General features: G+C 33.7%; 1 non-coding gene across 1 annotated transcript; it reads right to left on the bottom strand.

Annotated features, from left to right (window-relative positions):
* Nucleotides 1–4,161: 4,161 nt before the first annotated feature.
* On the bottom strand, nucleotides 4,162–4,241 carry dre-mir-146b-1 (microRNA 146b-1). The gene has a single exon (NR_034203.1). It is a non-coding gene; the product is annotated as a microRNA 146b-1 (primary transcript).
* Between the last annotated feature and the right edge of the window lie 5,587 nt (nucleotides 4,242–9,828).

Below are 9,828 nucleotides of genomic sequence, written 5' to 3'. Positions count from 1 at the left end.
AAATCAAAAAGTTATGAATAGCCGTGAGATTGCAATGGCTATTTTTATTTATATTGCTGGTTTTTTTTTTCGACAACTTAAATTAATGCAATCTCTACATTTTAAATTAATAGTTTTCCTAAAATGAATTTACAAATAAAATAAATAAGTGTATAATTTTATTTACAGCTGGACAGCATCATGATGGATATTTTATTTTGTTATATTATTATTATTACTGGGTTGTACGTTGGGTCGGCTGAGTCAGTTGGCGTTTCTTTGTGGAGTTTGCATGTTCGCGTGGGTTTCCTCAGGGTCCAAAGACATGTGGTACAGGTGAATTGGGTAGGCTAAATTGCCCGTAGTTTGTGTGTGTGATTGAGTGTGTATGGGTGTTTCCCAGTGATGGGTTGCAGCTGGAAGGGCATCCGCTGCATAAAACATGCTGGATAAGTTGGCAGTTCATTCCACTGTGGCGACCCCTGATTAATAAAAGGACTAAGCCGAAAAGAAAATGAATAATTATTATTAAAACATACCATTACATTATTATAATAATATTATATTCGATTTTACATTAAACAATTTTTAATTACATTAAAATTGTATTGCAAAATATCTCTCACCATACAAAATACAGTATAACTACGTTATATATAGTTTATGTATGATTTATACTTCTAGATATTTATAAGGGGCCCCCAGATTTCCTGGGGCCCTAAGCGGCTGCTTACCTCGCCTATTGGGTAAATCCACCCCTGAGTATAATCCAGATGCGATTGCAGTTTTTAATAATAATTTTGAATTCATTCATTCACTTTCCTTTGGCTTAGTCCCTTTATTCATCAGCGGTCACCACAGAAGAATGAACCGCCAACTTATCCAGCATAAGCTTTACACAGAGGATGCCCTTTCAGCCACAGTGCTGGGAAACATTCACACTTTTTTTCAGTTTATTCAGTTCATCTATAGCACATGTCTTTGGACTGTGAGAGGAAAGCCCCGCCAACTCGGGGGGGAACATGCAAACTCCACACAGAAATGCCAACTGACCCAGCCGAGACTCAAACCAACAATCTTCTTCCTGTGAGGCGACAATGCTAACCACTGAACCACTGTGCCGCCAGCAAGAACATAGCACATTATAATAACAGCAACACGCCATATAAAAAAATACCATTGTAATTTTACAAGAGTTCACACTTAGCTGTTGATTTATTATAAAGCTTGTCTGGCTCCTTCCTGTTTGCAAGGTGAGAGGGGAGTTTGAGCTCAGGTAGATCTGGAGAACGGCCCTGCTGTAGTAGCTAACAGATAGTGATTGCTCTTAAGAGATAGCTACTTACGTAGCATGTCTATGGTGCACATTTGGATTAGCAAAATCAACTTAATCTGTTGTGGTAATTCGACAGTTGCTATGGTAACAACTTCATTCATTCATTCATTTTCACGTCGGCTTAGTCCCTTTATTAATCCGGGGTCGCCACAGCGGAATGAACCGCCAACTTATCCAGCACATTTTTACGCAGCGGATGCCCTTCCAGCTACAACTCATCTCTGGGAAACATGCACACACACACTCACACACACACACTCATACACTACAGACAATTTAGCCTACCCAATTCACCTGTACCGCATGTCTTTGGACTGTGGGGGAAACCGAAGCACCCGGAGGAAACCCACGCGAATGCAGGGAGAACATGCAAACTCCACACAGAAACGCCAACTGAGCTGTGGATCGAACCAACGACCCAGCGACCTTCTTCCTGTGAGACGACAGCACTACATACTGCGCCACTGCTTCGCCGGTAACATAACTATATTAACATAAATGACCCAATACTGTAGGATGCAGGCATTAAGATTACAGCAATTACTGTAAAAATGGCAATATCTTTAAACACCATAAATATTTTATTCAACTTAGAAATTAATACGCATTAATTTTTATGCTAATGCAGGCATGTTTTTAATATTTAGAAATATTCACAGAATTGTTGTTATTATGAAGTACCTCACAGTAATTTACCGTGAATTTACATACAACAGTACATATACAGGTCAGAATTTAATATCAACAACATGTAAACATGGATCCATCCTGCCTTGTATCAACAGTTCAGGCTGGTGCTGGTGGTGTAATGCTGCGGGGAATGTTTTCTTGGCACACTTTGGGCTCATTAGTACCAATTGAGCATCATGTCAACACCACAGCCTACCTGAGCATTATTGCTGACCCTGTCCATCCCTTTGTGACCACAGTGTAGCCATCATCTGATGGCTACTTCCAGCAGGATAACACTCCATGTTATAAAGCGTGAATCATCTCAGTCTGGTTTCTTGAACATGACAATGAGTTCACTGTACTCAAATGGCCTCCACAGTCATCAGATCTCAATCTGCTGCAACTACGTGATGTTATTATGTCAATATGGAGCAAAATCTCTGAGGAATTTGCATAAAGTAGCCTACACACACACACACACACACACACACATTATGTCAAAACAAACTTATTTTGGATGCAATTAATCGCGATTATTTTTATATGTATATAATATAAATTATATATAAATATGTAAATATATTTCTTGTGTATTTTACGTAAAGTTATCTGTGAGCATTTTTACATAAATATACACAGTACACATAAATATATTATGTAAATGCAAACTTTTGTTATTTGTGAGTAAATATTGCAAAAAAATGGTAGAATTTTTATTAAAAGTAACCCTTATTTTTTAAATATTATTATTATAGAAAAGTAATATTAAATGTCGCCATGAAATAGCCAGAAAAGTTAACATGGCAAATGTTAAGGTAACATCAAAACTCTCTCTCTTTACACACATACATACGAACATATACACATAAATACACATACATACATGCATACACACACACACACACACACATATATATATATATATATATATATATATATATATATATATATATATATATATATATATATATATATATATATATATATATATATGCTTATTTGTATATGACAGTAAATAATATTTGACTAGATATTTTTTAAGACACTTCTACACAGCTTAAAGTGACATTTAAAGGCTTAACTGGGTAAATTAGGTTATCTTAACAGGTTAGGGTAATTAGGCCATTTATTGTATTACGATGGTTTGTTCTGTAGACTATCGAAAAATATATAGCCTTAAAAATATATCGACCCTAAAAAATATTTGTTTATTTGGTGTTTAAAAAAATTAAACACCTTTTATTCTAGCCGAAATAAAACAACTATATAAATAATTATATATTTATATAATTAAGTCAATAATAATCATAATTCTGACTTCAACTGTATGTATGTATGTATATATATATATATATATATATATATATATATATATATATACAGTTGAAGTCAGAATTATTAGCACCCCTTTGTTTTTTTTTTTTTTTTTTTTTTTTTAAATATTTCCCAAATGATGTTTAACAGAGCAAGGAAATGTTCAAAGTATGTCTGATAATATTTTTTCTTCTAGAGAAAGTCTTATTTGTTTTATTTCAGCTAGAATAAGAGCAGTTTTTAAATTTTATAAATCCATTTTAAAGTCAAAACTATTAGCCCCTTTAAGATAATTGTTTCTCGATAGTCTACAGAACAAACCATCATTATACAACAACTTGCCTAATTACCCTAACCTGCCTAGTTAACCTAACTAACCTAGTTATAAGCCTTTAAATGTCACTTTAAGCTGTATAGAAATACAGAAATTGGGGAAAAAATAAACAGGGGTCTAATAATTAAGGGGGCTAACAATACTGATTTCAACCCAATGTCTCTGTTTATATATATGTGTGTGTGTGTGTGTGCCTATAACCCTTTGACATCACACATAAATGATTTACATCATAAAAATCACTGTACAACAAAACAACACACAGCAAGGATACTCAGCAGAGACAAATGATGCCCAACCTGACAGAATCCACTTAAACAGCGTTCATACTTAACACACAAGTGATGTATTAATAATTCAAGCCATGTAAATGCACTCCGACTAAAACAGACAGTCCTCTCTAAACTGAAAGCCAAATTACTAAAGGGAATCTGTCAAGAATTGTGCATAATGAAGTGCATCATTACTACCTTCCAGTCCAGTGGTGTGTGTATGTGTCTGTGTGAGTGTGTTCAGACGGCCGTGAGCATCCAAACTTAAGAACTGAACTCCGTGGGCTGAATATAAAGCAGACACCCTTGGAATTCAGTTCTCAAAGCCAAGAGCTCAGTGTAACATCCAGAAGCACCATAAAAACGGGTGATTTGTATTTGTCCTGAACAGAATATTGAATATAGCTCTCTGTTAACCAAAGCAGATTGCTTCTAGGAGATGAGTGTTTAGTTAAACAACTCACAAGTAACTAACATCACTTCTGGTGTAGTGCAAATACAAATGATTGGCTTCCTTGTTCCTCATCAAGACTCCAGCCTTCTTTGCTTCAGGGAGATTCAGCTCACTTCCTCATCAAATCCCATCCGGTCAAGTCAAAACCTGTAAAAGTTATCCGATCAATAAGTCATGACAACATGTTTTTACTTCATTGTAACTTATTACACAAAGTTGATTAGCTGTGATGTGCATTTTTTGCCGTCTCAATGGACTAATTACAACAGACTGGGCCATCAGATCAATCAGTGCAGATTAGCCTCACGCAAAGGAGGGGTTTGGGAACCATATGATTTGCTCAGTGATTCATTTGGAGTCCTTGGGATATTTAGGTACAAATAAATGCATATTATAAGACAACGATAGGGTTTTTGACACCCAAAACTAAAATATGACTTTTTTTAATGCCTAACACGAGCTCTTTAAGTCAGTTTAATATTAGTTTTAGGGTGCTTTCACACCTGTGAATCGATTCAGTTGTTCCGAAACAGAGATTACTATTGTTACATTGTTGCTCTTAGCTCTTGGAGCGGTTCGCTTTCACACTGCAAAGTTTCTAATCGGACCAAAAGAGCTAAAACAAGTCACATGTGAGTAAACTCTCCCTACATTGGTCAGAGTGTCAGGGTTTATTTTGCAGCGTCCCGCTAAGCTGTCAGGAGAGGTGGTGGTTTGGTGGTGATTGACAAGGTGCGCACGCGACATGTCTGAGGAGAGACGCGGTGGGGAGGGGAGAAAAGGGTGCGCGACGATGCCTATTTGAGGACCGGGAGGGAGACGTGAGATTACCGGGAGATCATCACTCGTTTGCGGGCATCCGGAGACTCGTGAAACTTCCCGCCCTACTCATAATTCTCTCTTCATATAGCCGTAAGCCTATTACATATCCATAAAACACTGATATAACCGCGCTCGGATCGGATCGCTTTCTCACTGCAATCGAACCGCTCCAGGGTTCGTTTCAATTGAGCCGAGACAACCTCAGGGTGCTTTCACACCTGTGAATCGATTCAGTTGTTCCGAAACAGAGATTACAATTGTTACATTGTTGCTCTTTGCTCTTGGAGCGGTTCGCTTTCACACTGCAAAGTTTCTAATCGGACCAAAAGAGCTAAAACAAGTCACATGTGAGTAAACTCTCCCCACATTGGTCAGAGTGTCAGGGTTTATTTTGCAGCGTCCCGCTAAGCTGTCAGGAGAGGTGGTGGTTTGGTGGTGATTGACAAGGTGCGCACGCGACATGTCTGAGGAGAGACGCGGTGGGGAGGGGAGAAAAGGGTGCGCCACGATGCCTATTTGAGGACCGGGAGGGAGACGTGAGATTACCGGGAGATCATCACTCGTTTGCGGGCATCCGGAGACTCGCGAAACTTCCCGCCCTACTCATAATTCTCTCTTCATATAGCCGTATACCTATTACATATCCATAAAACACTGATATAACAGCGCTCGGATCGGATCGCTTTCTCACTGCAATCGAACCGCTCCAGGGTTCGTTTTAATCGAGCCGAGACCACCTCACTCAAGCGATCTCGGAGCGATTACTTTGGCGCGGAACAGAGCGCGATTGCCCTGTTCACATATGCCAAACGAACCGCGCTAACTGGGCAAATGAGACACGTTCCGAAACAAAAGTGTAGGTGTGAAAGCACCCTTAATGACTCATTCATTTGATTCAGCTTAAAAAAATAAGGCAACCAGTATTTTTGACAGTGAGAGTGGATATTTTTTTCTTTATGAATATTTAAATGCTCTTCTCTAAGTATATAATAATAATAATAATAATAATAATAATATATAAATATTCTAATTGTGTGTGTGTGTGTTCTCCGGTTCATGCTGACTTTAAGTGATAAAGAGAATTTCTGAATGAAAGAATTTTTCCTTCACTCAAAAAATGGCTTGTTCAAAGTACTTATTTAAAATGAGTTGAAACAACACAATTCTTACGTTGTTTTTGGTACAACCTAATTGTTTTTTATTCAATCCACTTACATTTGTAAAAACCAAAGACTTAACTTAATGGATTTGTGTTGGAATTGTGTGGAACACATTTTTTATAGTGCTGTAAAAAATTATTTGACAAAAAGTCATGAAAACAGCTGTTTTTGTGTTACTCTAACTAATATCAATCAGTTAATCAAGTTTCAACTAATTATTCTTAAGTTATAAAAACTTTAAGTTAGTTGGACTGAGAAGTTGAGATGACTATAGCAGTTTTATTTTATTCAACAACAGCAACAACAACAACAACAGCAAATTGACAACAATAACTTTTTACAGTGGACTGCTAATTGTTTTTGCAGCTTGTTCAAAGTACTTATTTATTGAAAATGTAATAAAAAAGAAATAAAATCAGTTATATATTTGCTTAAATAACTAGCTTTTTAAGCTTTATTAAAAACAGAACATTTATATAACACAATTCACGGTCACTTTTAATTCAATAATGCATTCTTGCAAAATAATATGTTAAAAAGCTCAACCTTGTAATCACATGTTGAAAATGTAATTAAAATAGTGTTATAAAATCAATTCTCACTTCAATAAAATCAATTATCACTTTTATACAGCTTAAAGTGACATTTCAAGGCTTAACTAGGTTAATTATGTTAACTAGGCAGGTTAGGGGTAATTAGGCAAGTTATTGTATAACAGTGGTTTGTTCTGTAGACTATTGAAAAAAATTATAGCTTAAAGGGTCTAATAATTTTGACCTTAAAATGTTTTTTTTTAAATTAAAAACTGCTTTTATTCTAGCCGAATTAAAACAAATAAGGCTTTTTACAGAAGAAAAAAATATCATCAGACATACTTTCAAAATTTCTTTGCTCTGTTAAACATCACTTGGCAAATATTTAATAAGGAAGAAAAAAATTCAAAGGGGGGCTAATAATTCTGACTTTAACTCTACCAGTAAGTTTGGGGTCAGAAACTGCTTTATTATTTGTGTAGTTAGAAATGAAATCATTACTCCAGTCAATATTGCTTTTATTACAATTACCATTATTAATAATATCAACAAGAGGAAGAAGAAGAAGAAAATAATACTACTAATAATAACAATAATAATTAATATTAGTGATTTCTAAAGGATCATGTGACTTTGAAGACTGGAGTGATGAAGCTGGAAATTCAGTATAAATATCACTGGAATAAATTATTTTTAATTTATTATTTCGTAAACTATTTTTACTGTATTTTTGATCAAATAAATGCCACCTTGGTGAGGAGCAGCTGATTTTAAAACATTTAAAAATCCTGCTGACCCCAAACTTTTGACCGGTAGTGTGTATATATATATATAGATTTATATATATTTGTGTGTGTATTTACAGTCACTTTTAGTTCATGCATTGTAATCAAATGTAATTAAAAAAAAAAGGTCATAAATAAATTAGACATTTGCTTATAACTGGCCTTTTCCGTTTTATTATAAACAGAAAGTTAATAAAGCAGCATTCGTTTTTGAGGTTTTCATAAATGAATTTACTTTCACTTAATTAATTAATGCATCTATGCAATTTGTGTCAAAAACGTCCTACCTTGTAATCAAATGTAGAAAACCTCATTAAACAATAAACAGTTATAAAGTCAATTATCTTTCAGCTTTATTATAAACAGAACGTTTATAAAACACCATTTACTGCCCCTTTTAATTCATTAGTGCATTATTGCTAATTAATATATGTTAGAAAGCTTAATCTTTTAATCAAAAGTAGAAAAAAAGGTTCTAAAATCAATTAGACATTTGCTTATAACTGGCTTTTTCAGGATTATTATAAACAAAAAGTTAATAAAACAGCCTCTGTTTGAGGTTTTTTTTTTTCAGCATTTACTGTCAAGTTTAATTCATTAATGCATTCTAGCAAATTAATTTATGCCAAAAAGCTCAACCTTGTAATGTGGAGAACGTAAAAAAAAGTTATAAAATCAATTAGACATTTGCTTATAATAAAGCTCAAAAAAATGCAGTTACAAACAGAAAGTTAATAAAGCAGCCTTCCTTTCATTTTTTCATTAATTCATAGTAATTCATAATAAAATAAGTCATAGTAATTCATTAATGCATTCTTCTATATACATACTTCTATATTATATATGCAAAAAGCTCAACCTTGTGGAAAAAGTAAAAAAAAAAAGAGTTATAAAATCAATTAGACATTTGCTTACTTTTTTAGGTTTAATATAAACAGAAATGTTATAAAATACATTTTTTGAGGCTTTCATAGATATATTTACTGTCACTTTTAATTCAGTAATGCATTCTTGCATTAAGATATGATTACAAAGCTCAACATTGTAATAAAAGGTAGTTAAAATGTCATTAAAAAAGGGCTAAAAATCAATTAGACACTTGCTTAAACCGGGATTTTTATGAAACACCATTCACTGTCACTTTTAATTCATTAATGCTTTCTTGCTAATTAATTTATGCCAAAAAGCTCAACCTTGTAATCAAATATAGGAAATAGAATTAAAATAGCTATAAAATCAATTAGAGATTTGTTTATAACTGGTTTTTTTCAGCTTTATTATAAACAGAAAGTTAATAAAACAGCCTTAATTTTTTGAGGCGTTCATAAATGTATTTACTTTCACTTTTAATTCATTCATAATTCAATGCATCTATGTAATTTGTCAAAAAACTCAACCTTTAATTAAAATTACAAAATGTTATAAAACAATGAAAAAATTTATAAAATTGATTACAAATTTGCTTCCCTGCCCTTTTCAGCTTTTTTATAAACAGCAAGTTAATAAAGCAGCATTCGTTTCTTTAGGCTTTCATAAATATATCTACTTGCACTTTTAATTCATTAATGCATCCTTGCAAATTAATTTTAGTTAAAATACAATTTGAAAAAAATTGAAAAAAGCAAAATAAATTCTACATTCACAGTCAGAAAAAATCCACAGAATCAAGTTGTGTTGGGACAACATAAAATAATTGACTAACTGAATTGTTTTTGCAAATTTAAGTGGACTGAACATGACATGAATAAGTTATCCCAGGTAAAAACTGTTGTTTCAGCTCATTTTAAATAAGTAGTTTGAACAAATAGCAAAAACGCTGGATTACACATGATCAATTTGTGTTGGGACATGGAAAAGTTAAGCCAGCTCATTCATTTTTATAAATTTAAGTGGACTGAACATAAAACATTTAAGTTGTCCACAAAAATCCCTCAAGAATCGTGTTGCTTCAGCTCATTTTAAGTTAGTAGTTTGACCAAACAGCAAAAAGTCTTTTTTTTTGTGTGTTTCTAAAAGTAAAAATTCAGCTCTCGAACACAATAACATCCTTTTATCTTCATTTATTTTAGGAGGGGTGACAGGTTTCTACAATTTTCAACCCCACAAACTTATTCAATTATATTTTAAATGTGAAAAAAGCATGATCAATTCTACATTCGCTGTTAAA

This window comes from Danio rerio, chromosome 21 (assembly GCF_049306965.1).
Source record: "Danio rerio strain Tuebingen ecotype United States chromosome 21, GRCz12tu, whole genome shotgun sequence".
NCBI classification, from domain to species: domain Eukaryota; kingdom Metazoa; phylum Chordata; class Actinopteri; order Cypriniformes; family Danionidae; genus Danio; species Danio rerio.
Note: the sequence above shows the minus strand (reverse complement) of the source record. Positions and strands in the feature narration are given on the sequence as shown.